Genomic DNA, 13277 nt, shown 5'->3' with positions numbered 1-13277 from the left:
ATGAAACTTGCAAAATGGACAAAAACCGTGCGTGCTGCGTGTGGAAACAATTTGAGAATTGTAGCGTTTAGGGCTCATTCAGACAAGCGTATGGCCCGTGTTGTGTTGAAATCAATGGGTACATGTGCTGTCCGTGAAAAAGCAAACTGAATGAAGCCCAAAGCCTTGTCCGATTTCCTGCCCTTTTCTATGGGCAGAGCAGGGCCGTCCTTAGGTGTTCAGGCGCCCTGTGCGAGCTAACCTTGTGGTGCCCCCCCCCCCCCAAAAAAAAACAAAAAACTGCTTGTTGCTGGCATCATGGCATAGGCTGGCTGACTATCCAACCAAGTAAGGTCGGTGTAATGTTATACTTCCCTAGTTCGTGAGATTTCCCTACCCTCGTCACTTCCGGTCGCACCGGACATGACGTGAGGAGGTGTGCAGCGCCGCGCAGGCGCACAACGACAGGTTAGGGAAATTTCACAGCAGAATGCGCATGCGCCAGGAGCCTCGCCGGCGGTTAGGGTAGGGAAAAACTATGGGCCAATGCGCAGGCGCAGTGATCGGATGGATGTTTTCAGCTGAACACCGGCCGACACTGCGCATGCACCGGGAGCCTCACCAGCGGTTAGGGAAGGGAAAAATTTACGTACGGGCCTGTGCTTTTTCCCTACCCTAACCGCTGGTGAGGCTCCCAGCGCATGCGCAGTGTCGGCCGGTGTCCAGCTGAGAAAATTAGTTTCCAATGTAGTATTAATAACTAAACAATTAATAATAAACATATTGCATTGTCTACTTACCACCAGGACAATAAGATGATCTGGACTCTGGCTGCAGTCTGGCTCTGGGGACTCCATTGTCACTCTCTCCCCCCCCCCCCATCACTCTCATTATTTCCCCCCCCCATCACTCTCATTATTTCCCCCCCCCCATCACTCTCATTATTTCCCCCCCCCCATCACTCTCATTATTCCCCCCCCCCCATCACTCTCATTATTCCCCCCCCCCATCACTCTCATTATTTCCCCCCCCCATCACTCTCATTATTCTCCCCCCCATCACTCTCATTATTCTCCCCCCCATCACTCTCATTATTCTCCCCCCCGCATCACTCTCATTATTCTCCCCCCCGCATCACTCTCATTATTCTCCCCCCCCCCCGCATCACTCTCATTATTCTCCCCCCCCCGCATCACTCTCATTATTCTCCCCCCCCCCGCATCACTCTCATTATTTCCCTCCCCCCCCCCAGCATCACTCTCATTATTTCCCTCCCCCCCCCCGCATCACTCTCATTATTTCCCTCCCCCCCCGCATCACTCTCATTATTTCCTCCCCCCTCCGCATCACTCTCATTATTTCCCTCCCTCCCCGCATCACTCTCATTATTCCCTCCCCCCCGCATCACTCTCATTATTTCCCCCCCACATCACTCTCATTATTTCCCCCCCCCACATCACTCTCATTATTTCCCCCCCCCGCATCACTCTCATTGTTTCCCCCCCCGCATCACTCTCAGTGTTTCCCCCCCCCAACACTCTCATTATTTCCCCCCCCCAACACTCTCATTATTCCCCCCCCCACACTCTCATTATTCCCCCCCCAACACTCTCATTATTTCCCCCCCAACACTCTCATTAGTTCCCCCCCAACACTCTCATTATTTCCCCCCCCAACACTCTCATTATTTCCCCCCCCAACACTCTCATTATTTCCCCCCCCAACACTCTCATTATTTCCCCCCCAACACTCATTATTTCCCCCCCCCCAACACTCATTATTTCCCCCCCCCCCAACACTCATTATTTCCCCCCCCAACACTCATTATTTACCCCCCCAACACTCATTATTTCCCCCCCCCCCCAACACTCTCATTATTCCCCCCCCCAACACTCTCATTATTCCCCCCCCAACACTCTCATTATTCCCCCCCCCCAACACTCTCATTATTCCCCCCCCCATCACTCTCATTATTTCCTCCCCCCTCCCCCTTTTCACTCTCAGACTCATTCTACTCCCACCCCCACCTCTAGTGTAGCGTGGCCGAGCTCTGTTCGATCCGCGGTACAGGAGCATTTGTTTCCTGTACCCGGCCGGACTGAAAGGAAGTGCACACTAAGTGAGCACTTCCTGTCAGTCCGGCCGGGTACAGGAAACAAAAGCTCCTGTACCGCGGATCGAACAGAGCTCGGCCACGCTACATTAACAGCACACAGCAAGCGCAGGCAGGATTCTTTAGAGCGGCAAGCGCTCAGCCTCAGCCACCCAGGCGGCGCAGAATGAGGGGCGCCGCCCGAACTTATATAAGCAAGTTTTTTTTTTTTTTTTTAACCGCAACGGGCGCCGGGCGCCCCCTGCTGAATACAGGGGAGGGAAAGATGGAGGGGGCGGGGGGCCCGCCCCGTGGGAAAACATAAGTGCCGCCTCGCCTGCCCATATTACATTGCGAGCTGTCGGCCGCCCGGCGCCCCTGTTGCTATGGCGCCCTGTGCGGCCGCACAGCCCGCACACCCCAAAGGCCGGCCCTGGGGCAGAGCACATTGATTTGAATGCGTCTGTTCACACATGAGTATTTCTTTTACTGACCGTGATCAGTGGAAAAATCACGGAGACCTGCATAGCGCTGGTCCATGATGCAGACCAAAGACGCCCATTGAAGTCTATGGGTCGGTGAAAATCACGGACACCACACAGATGACATCTGCGTCACGTCCGTTGTTCACTGACCACTGGTAGGAGATGCTCTGGAAAATAATTTTCAGCTGAACAGCGTCCATGGAATATGGATGACACGCAGACCAAACACGGATGCTTCATGGATGTACCATGAACTGATGTGAAACGGACATAGAAATGTGAACGAGGCCTTAGTCACATCAGACCTAGTTCACACGTCAATCCATCAGTGATCGTGAGCCAAAACCAGGAGTGGAGCCTCCACGGACATAAGATATGAGGGAAAGCTCTGCGCCTGTTCTGTGTTCACAGCCGCACCTGGTTTTGGCTCAAAATTACTGATAGAAATCACTGATCAAACACTGACATGTGAACTAGGCCTCAGTGTTTGGTCAGTGACTGCGATCCAAAACCAGGAGTGGAGCCTCCACATAATAAGGTGTAAGGGCTCAAACGTGTGCGGCCCGTGGACCGCAAATTGCACGGGCACCAGCCACGTGCCTGCAGTTTGTGGATGTGGACCCATTACCTTGAATGGGTCAACAATCCGCAGTAGACGGTCTACTGGATGTTCTATTTTTTTGCGGTGCGGAGGGGCTCCATAGTTTTGGGGACTCGTGCTGCATATGGGCGTTGTAAAGAAGCCAAACGTTAGGCAATATTGGAGTTCGGACATTTTCTACCAGACTCCAATTTACAGTCAGGCCATGATCCGGAAGCGATTTGAATCAATCTGAAAACTCCTACACTACAATGACAATACACAGTGCCCACCCCAAAACGACCCAATATTTGACTGACTGTTCAAGGTTAGGCCCGTCATTGACCACTTCAGCAACAAGTTTTTGAAGTGTACAACCCAGAGAAAAATGTCAGTGTAGATGAGTCCCTATTATTGTTCAAAGGGAGGATTAGATTCCACCAGTACCTGCCTAACAAACGGGCAAGGTATGGCATAAAAATATACAAACTCTGTGAGAGTAGCTCCGGGTACACCCACAAATTCCGCGTTTACGAAGTGAAAGATTCCAGAATAGGACCCCAGAATGCCCCCCGTCCTAGGAGTTAGTGGAAAGATTGTGTGGGACTTACTGCACCCACTGCTGGATAAGGGTTACCACCTCTATGTGGATAACTATTATACCAGCATACCCCTATTCAGGTCTCTAACTGCCAGAGGTACTGTGGATTGCGGCATAGTATGCAAAAATCAAAGAGGCCTCCCTAGATCCCTGGTAGGGCAACCACTGAGAATGGGCGAAAGTAGGGCTCTCCTCCATGAGAACATGCTGGTGATTTAAGTACAAGGACAAGAGGGACGTCCTTGTACTGACCATCATTCACACTAACGCCAGCTCCCCTGCTCCTGTACAGGTATCACAACCACTACCCCCAAACCAGACTGCATCCTTGATTACAACAGGCACATGGGAGGGGTGGATCTTGCAGATCAACTTCTGAAGCCCTACAGTGCCACACGAAAAACAAAAGTGTGGTACAAAAAGCCGACTGTACACATTGTACAGATGGCAATGTGCAATGCGTACATCTTATTTCAATCTTCAGGCCACAGAGGAACTTATCAAGAACTTAATTTTTCAAACCCAGGCCGGGGAGGGTCCCAGTACTTCAGGAAGTCATGGTGCCCGAGTTGTACCCGGGCAACATTTTCCAGGTCAAGTCCCCCAGACAGCAAGGAAGGGAAGGACCCAAAAAAGATGCAGGGTGTGTCACAAAAGAGGGACAAGGAAAGACACCATTTACCAATGTGAAATCTGGCCTGTGCATGCAGGACTGTTTCAGAATCTACCATTCTTCCATGGAATATACATTTTTATGCTCCCTGAAATATTTCCACTTTATATCTGATTTAGTCCACCTCGCTTAAATATCAACTTTCCAACAACCACTACATATTCTGCCTTCTGCGAGACACCTGTTTGGTAAAAAGTACCCTTTCCACCACTTAAAATGTTCGTACGGGGGTGCTGTTTGCGAAATGGGGTCACTTGGGGTTTTTCATTTCTAGGGACCTCAGGAAATGTTTTAAATGCGAGATGGCAGCTAAAATCCATGTCTGCCAATTCAGGCCTGCAAAAAACATATTCTGCACTTTGCCTGTAGAGGCCTGCTATGCGCCAAAACAGCAGGCTACGAGCACATATGGGGTGTTCGCAAAATTAGGAGAAAATGGGGAACATATACTGGGGTGCATTTTCTCAGTCAACCCCTTGTGAAAGTGAAAAATTGAGGTCTACTAGTAATCTTTCATTTTTACAAATGTGTGCTTTGAAATCCTCTCTCTAGTATTTCTGCCTTCTGTGAGACACCTGTTTGGTAAAAAGTACTCTTTCTACCACTTAAAATGTTCGTACGAGGGTGCTGTTTGCAAAATGGGGTCACTTCTTGGAGTTTTTCATTTCTAGGGACCTCAGGAAATTTTTTTAATGCGACATGGCAGCTAAAATCCATGTTTGCCAATTCAGGCCTGCAAAAAACATATTTTGCACTTTGCCTGTAGAGGCCTGCTATGTGCCAATACAGCAGGCTACGAGCACATATGGGGTGTTCTCAAAATGGGGAACATATACTGGGGTGCATTTTCTCCATCAACCCCTTGTGAAAGTGAAAAATTGAGGTCTAGTAATTTTTCATTTTTACAAATGTGTGCTTTGAAATCCTCTCTCTAGTATTTCTGCCTCCTGTGTGACACCTGTTTGGTAAAAAGTACCCTTTCCACCAGTTAAAATGTTCATATGGGGGTGCTGTTTATGAAATAGGGTCACTTCTTGGGGTTTTTCATTTCTGGGGACCTCAGGAATTTTTTTAAATGCGACATGGCAGCTAAAATCCATGTCTGCCAATTCAGGCCTGCAAAAAAACATATTTTGCACTTTGCCTGTAGAGGCCTGCTGTGCGCCAAAACAGCAGACTACGAGCACATATGGGGTGTTCACAAAATGGGGAACATATACTGGGGTGCATTTTCTCTTTTAACCCCTTGTGAAAGTGAAGGGGTCTGCTAGTAATTTTTCATTTTTGCAAATGTGTGCTTTGAAATCCTCTCTCTAGTATTTCTGCCTCCTGTGAGACACCTGTTTGGTAAAAAGTACCCTTTCCACCACTTGAAATGTTCGTACGGGGGTGCTGTTTCCGAAATGGGGTCACTTCTTGGGGTTTTTCATTTCTTGGGACCTCAGGAAATTTTTTAAATGTGAGATGGCAGCTAAAATCCATGTCTGCCACTTCAGGCCTGCAAAAAACATATTTTGCACTTTGCCTGTAAAGGCCTGCTGTGCGCCAAAACAGCAGGCTACGAGCACATATGGGGTTCTCGCAAAATGGGGAGAAAATGGGAAACATATACTGGGGTGCATTTTCTCCGTCAACCCCTTGTGAAAGTGAAAAATTGAGGTCTACTAGTAATTTTTCATTTTTACAAATGTGTGCTTTAAAATCCTCTCTCTAGTATTTCTGCCTCCTGTGAGACACCTGTTTGGTAAAAAGTACCCTTTCCACCACTTAAAATGTTCATATGGGGGTGCTGTTTCCAAAATGGGTCACTTCTTGTGGTTTTTCATTTCTAGGGACCTCAGGAATTTTTTTTAAATGCGACATGGCAGCTAAAATCCATGTCTGCCAATTCAGGCCTGCAAAAACATATTTTGCACTTTGCCTGTAGAGGCCTGCGGTGCACCAAAACAGCAGGCTACGAGTACATATGGGGTGTTCACAAAATGGGGAGAAAATGGGGAACATATACTGGGGTGCATTTTCTCCTTTAACCCCTTGTGAAAGTGAAAAATTAGGGTCTGCTAGTAATTGTTAATTTTTACAAATGTGTGCTTTGAAATCCTCTCTAGTATTTCTGCCTCCTGTGAGAAACCTGTTTGGTAAAAAGTACCCTTTCCACCACTTAAAATGTTCGTACGGGGGTGCTGTTTGCGAAATGGGGTCACTTCTTGGAGTTTTTCAGTTCTAGGGACCTCAGGAAATTTTTTAAATGCGACATGGCAGCTAAAATCCATGTTTGCCAATTCAGGCCTGCAAAAAACATATTTTGCACTTTGCCTGTAGAGGCCTGCTGTGCGCCAAAACAGCAGACTACGAGCACATATGGGGTGTTCGCAAAATGGGGAACATATACTGGGGTGCATTTTCTCCTTTAACCCCTTGTGAAAATGAAGGGGTCTGCTAGTAATTTTTCATTTTTGCAAATGTGTGCTTTGAAATCCTCTCTAGTATTTCTGCCTCCTGTGAGACACCTGTTTGGTAAAAAGTACCCTTTCCACCACTTCAAATGTTCGTACGGGGGTGCTGTTTGCGAAATGGGGTCACTTCTTGGGGTTTTTCATTTCTTGGGACCTCAGGAAATTTTTTAAATGCGAGATGGCAGCTAAAATCCATGTCTGCCACTTCAGGCCTGCAAAAAACATATTTTGCACTTTGCCTGTAAAGGCCTGCTGTGCGCCAAAACAGCAGGCTACGAGCACATATGGGGTTCTCGCAAAATGGGGAGAAAATGGGGAACATATACTGGGGTGCATTTTCTCCGTCAACCCCTTGTGAAAGTGAAAAATTGAGGTCTACTAGTAATTTTTCATTTTTACAAATGTGTGCTTTAAAATCCTCTCTCTAGTATGTCTGCCTTCTGTGAGACACCTGTTTGGTAAAAAGTACTCTTTCCACCACTTAAAATGTTCGTTCGAGGGTGCTGTTTCCGTAATGGAGTCACGTCTTGGGGTTTTTCATTTCTGGGGACCCCAGGAATTTTTTTTAATGCGACATGGCAGCTAAAATCCATGTCTGCCAATTCAGGCCTGCAAAAAAACATATTTTGCACTTTGCCTGTAGAGGCCTGCTGTGCGCCAATACAGCAGGCTACGAGCACATATGGGGTGTTCGCAAAATGGGGAACATATACTGGGGTGCATTTTCTCCGTCAACCCCTTGTGAAAGTGAAAAATTGAGGTCTACTAGTAATTTTTCATTTTTACAAATGTGTGCTTTAAAATCCTCTCTCTAGTATTTCTGCCTCCTGTGTGACACCTGTTTGGTAAAAAGTACCCTTTCCACCAGTTAAAATGTTCATATGGGGGTGCTGTTTATGAAATAGGGTCACTTCTTGGGGTTTTTCATTTCTGGGGACCTCAGGAATTTTTTTAAATGCGACATCGCAGCTAAAATCCATGTCTGCCAATTCAGGCCTGCAAAAAAAACATATTTTGCACTTTGCCTGTAGAGGCCTGCTGTGCGCCAAAACAGCAGGCTACGAGCACATATGGGGTGTTCACAAAATGGGGAACATATACTGGGGTGCATTTTCTCCTTTAACCCCTTGTGAAAGTGAAGGGGTCTGCTAGTAATTTTTCATTTTTGCAAATGTGTGCTTTGAAATCCTCTCTCTAGTATTTCTGCCTCCTTGTCAGACACCTGTTTGGTAAAAAGTACCCTTTCCACCACTTGAAATGTTCGTACGGGGGTGCTGTTTCCGAAATGGGGTCACTTCTTGGGGTTTTTCATTTCTTGGGACCTCGGGAAATTTTTTAAATGTGAGATGGCAGCTAAAATCCATGTCTGCCACTTCAGGCCTGCAAAAAACATATTTTGCACTTTGCCTGTAAAGGCCTGCTGTGCGCCAAAACAGCAGGCTACGAGCACATATGGGGTTCTCGCAAAATGGGGAGAAAATGGGGAACATATACTGGGGTGCATTTTCTCCGTCAACCCCTTGTGAAAGTGAAAAATTGAGATCTACTAGTAATGTTTCATTTTTATAAATGTGTGCTTTAAAATCCTCTCTCTAGTATTTTTGCCTTCTGTGAGACACCTGTTTGGTAAAAAGTACCCTTTCCACCACTTAAAATGTTCATATGGGGGTGCTGTTTCTGAAATAGGGTCACTTCTTGGGGTTTTTCATTTCTGGGGACCTCAGGAATTTTTTTAAATGCGACATGGCAGCTAAAATCCATGTCTGCCAATTCAGGCCTGCAAAAAACATATTTTGCATTTTGCCTGTAGAGGCCTGCTGTGCGCCAAAACAGCAGGCTACGAGAACATGGGGGGGGGGGGGGGGGTGTTTGCAAAATGGGGAACATATACTAGGGTGCATTTTCTCCTTTAACCGCTTGTGAAAGTGAAAAATTAGGGTCTGCTAGTAATTGTTAATTTTTACAAATGTGTGCTTTGAAATCCTCTCTAGTATTTCTGCCCTCTGCGAGACACCTGTTTGGTAAAAAGTAGCCTTTCCACCACTTAAAATGTTTGTACGGGGGTGCTGTTTCCGAAATGGGGTCACTTCTTGGGGTTTTTCATTTCTAGGGACCTCAGGAAATTTTGTTAATGCGAGGTGGCAGCTAAAATCCATGTTTACCAATTCAGGCCTGCAAAAATCATAATTTGCACTTTGCCTGTAGATGCCTGCTGTGCGCCAAAACATATGGGGTGTTCGCAAAATAGGGAGAAAATGGGGAACATATACTGGGGTGCATTTCCTCCTTCAACCCCTTGTGAATGTGAAAAATTAGGGTCTGCTAGTAATTGTTAATTTTTGCAAATGTGTGCTTTGAAATCCTCTCTCTAGTATTTCTGCCTACTGTGAGACACCTGTTGGGTATAAAGTAGCCTTTCCACCACTTAAAATGTTTGTACGGGGGTGTAGTTTCTGGAATGCGGTCACTTTTGGGGGTTTCCACTCTAGGGCCACCTCAGGGTGTCTTCATATGCGACATAGCTCCCAATTACCTTTCCACTTAAATCCTATCTCCTAACCGCCATATGGTGCTCCTTCCACTGTGAAGCCTGCCGTGCGGACATACATCATTTTTTGAGCACATATGGGGTGTTGGCATATTCGGGGGGAAATCTGCAACAAAATGTGGGGTGCATTTTGTCCTGTTACCCGTTGTAAAAGTGAAAAATGTGGTTGTAAAGTAACTTTTTTCTGGAAAAAATTGTCAATTTTTATTTTCACAGCCAAGTGCTTCCTAATTTTGTTAAAATGCCTGATGGGTCAAAATGCTCACTACACACCTTGAAATATTCCTTGAGGGGTGTAATTTCTGGAATGGGGTCACTTTGGGGGTTTCCACTCTAGGGCCACCTCAGGGTATCTTCATTTGTGACATAGCTCCCAATTTCCATTCCAGCTAAATCCTCTCTCCTAACCGCCATATGGTGCTCCTTCCACTCTGAAGCCTGCCGCTCGGCCATACATCATTTTTTGAGCACATATGGGGTGTTGGCGTATTCAGGGGGAAATGGGTAACAAAATGTGGGGTGCATTTTGTCCTGTAACCTCTTGTGAAAGTGAAAAATGTGGGTGTAAAGTAACTTTTTCAGGAAGGTGGTCACTTTTTGGGGGTTTCCACTCTAGGGTTACCTCAAGGGTGTGTTCAATTGCAAGATGGCGCCTGTGAATTATTTCGGTGAAATCTGCCTTCCAGAAGCCATTTGGTGCTCCTTTCCTTCTGACCCCTGTGGTACGCTCATATATCAGTATACAAGCACATGTGAGGTATTGCTGTAATCAGGAGAAATGGGCAATATATTGGGGGGTACATTTTCTCTAGTTCCTCATTTTGAAAGTGAAAAATTTGTAAAGTAATTACTATTTTGAAGGTATAACTATCTATTATAAAAGTAGGGAAATTGAAATTGGGAAATTTGCAAATTTTTCAATTTTGTGGGTAAATTTGGTATTTTTTTTATAAATAAAAATGAAATTTTTTGACTCCATTTTACCACTGTCTTGAAATACAATATGTGATGAGAAAACAATCTTAGAATGGCCTGGATATGTAAAAGCATTTTAAAGTTATTACCACATAAAGTGACACGTGTCAGATTTGGTAAAAATGGCCTGGTCCTTAAGGGGTTAAATTCTGATAAGGGGAGCGAAGGAGCTGCTTACCTTGACCTTGTAGCTAGAACATTTGGTTTAGGCTACATGCACACGACCTTATGTGTTTTGCGGTCTGGAAAAAAAAAAAAAAGGATGACATTCGTATGCTATCCATTTATTTTTTTGCGGATCCATTGTAACAATGCCTAAAACGGAGAAGAATAGGACATGTTATATTTTTTTAGCGGGTCTACGGAACGGATATACTGATGCGGACAACACACGGTGTGCTGTCCGCATCCTATCTGCAAAAAAAACTGACCGGACACGGAAACAAACAACGTTCGTGCACACGACCGTATGTTTTTTGCGGTCCGGAAGCCTTGGGCCTCAAGGGTCCCCTTAAGGTAGAAAGAGCGTACCGATTTGGGCCCAATCTTAGAGAGCCGAAGGATACACAGCAGCTCCATGGGCAAACTGCACAAATTCACCAACGACCAAGGCAGGTCATAGTCAAATACGTGCATGTAGGGCCACTAAAGGAGCAGCAAAGATAAGAGGTTGTAAAGTTAAAATTTTCAATGACTTCTCTGCGGATGTGCTGAAGAGGCGTAAAGCGTTCGTGCCAATCTGCACAGAGTTGTATAACAGGAAAGTGAAATTCGCATTACTCTATCCTGCAACGTTAAAGGTGATCCAGCCAGACGGCTCATTGCAGATATACCACAACCCGGAGGATGCAGCTCACCAATTAGACGACAGAGAAGTTCAGACGGGGGCTGCTGAAATTCCCAGCAAAGCTGATCGAGGTCTGAGGGATGCATAATCTGGTCTTTCCGAAGTTAGAGAAATGCCAAGGGTGCGAGAGGGAGTAGTGATATATCACGTTGATTTTGATTATTGCTGTTATGTTGCTTGCCATGGAAAAAAGTGAAGTCCATTGACACTGTGTCCTAGAGCCACGATGCAAACTCTGGGAAGTCTTTGTTTTACGGTTATACGTAGGTTATTGTTACATATACTATAAGGGGGTTAAGGTGTCCTCTCTCAAGTGGATACACAAGACTAAGTACAACACTACGCAGGGAATAATACTATGAAAGTAATCTCATGGAATGTGAAGGGGCTGAGATCCCCTAATAAGAGTTTAATGGTGTTACACCACCTGCAAAGGTTGAAGGTTGATATTGCACTGCTCCAGGAGACGCATTTAACACAACAGGACATATGCAGAATGCAGAGGCTGTGGGTGGGAGAGGTGTATGGGTCACCAGCATCAGGTTTAAAGGCAGGGGTTATAACCTTATTGAGGAAAAAGCTGCCGTACACGGTAAAGCTGGAGGAATCGGATAACGAAGGAAGGATCCACCACATGATCATCTGTTCTCCCGCAGATGAGCTTAGTATTTACAACATATATGGGCTACATAATTTGAGTGGTACTCTCTTCCAGGGATTGACGCAGCAGATTTCATCTGACCCGATATGTAATCAAATTATAGCAGGAGATATGAATCTGGCGGCAGACAGGTCAAAAAACAGAACCACAGAGGGGAGCCAGAGAAGGTACAAACATGTACTGAGCAAATTTATGGATGATTCACAAGTCATAGATGTTTAAAGATCCTTTAATCCAGAGGGGAGAGAATATACCTGTAACGGATCTCCTGGCACCCGACCGGGTACCTCCATTGATGGATGCTCCTAGTGCTTCCCGAGGGCTCCAAGCACTCCGCTCGACACTGTAACCACCACAGGAACCAGGAACAGGAAGAGCTCTTACAAGAGCTAGAAGTAATAGCCAGGGGAGTATACAGCATATAGCAATCCCCACACACATGAGACGAGGCTCTATGTTGAATGTAAAACAGGAACTCTTTCATGGGTTATTTTTCAGCCTTTTATGCAGGTCTCCTAGCAAGGGACACTCCCCCTGGGGCCCTTGTAGAAGACTGTGACAGTTTATATTTTAGCCAATCACATGCATTTACAGTATTGAAACCTTCCCAGCAATTGTACACAAAACACCCTTCCCTCTGTCGGTAATGCAATCAACAAAATACAATGGGCAATGTCTTTGACGCAATCAAAAAAGTACAATTACCAAAACACATTGGGCTCTGCCTGTGATACAATTACCAAACATAATGGGCTAACTTAATCACTCACAGGCAGAAAACACATTTTCCCCATAACACAGAAAATACTTCAAAACCTCACACATCCCCATAATTTATACATCCATGGATAGCTCTGATCTGGGTGAACAACATATACAAAAATCACCCAAATCCGAGCAGAGGTTCCCGAATTCCATGGAAGTCACATTTGGCCAACCGCAAGCATGGCTTTCCTGCCCAAAACAGTTCCACAGATTTAGGCTGTGCGGCCGGTCTGTCTTCTCCTTCAAAGTCAGTATATGGGCCATAATCCTAAGGCAAGAGGCTGGCAACCAGGCCCCTCCAAAACCCAGTGGCGAGGTTATTTTCACCACAATACCCACTTCTCACATGCACATTCATCATGGTCTAGGATAGACTACATACTGACATCCCCCTCAATAGCAGCTAGAAGCTTGTCAACCGCAATTGAAGAACTAGTAATATCAGACCATGCACCGGTGACACTAAATATTCAGGAACAGATTACATATGGAGATTCCCCTCCCAACTAATGAGAGATGAGCGATTCTGCTCAAAACTTACAGGATGGTGGAGGGAATATCTAGAAAACAACACTGATACTACATGCCCACGGTTACTGTGGGAAGCAGGGAAAG

This window comes from Bufo gargarizans, chromosome 6 (genome assembly GCF_014858855.1).
Source record: "Bufo gargarizans isolate SCDJY-AF-19 chromosome 6, ASM1485885v1, whole genome shotgun sequence".
Lineage (NCBI taxonomy): Eukaryota > Metazoa > Chordata > Amphibia > Anura > Bufonidae > Bufo > Bufo gargarizans.
Note: the sequence above shows the minus strand (reverse complement) of the source record.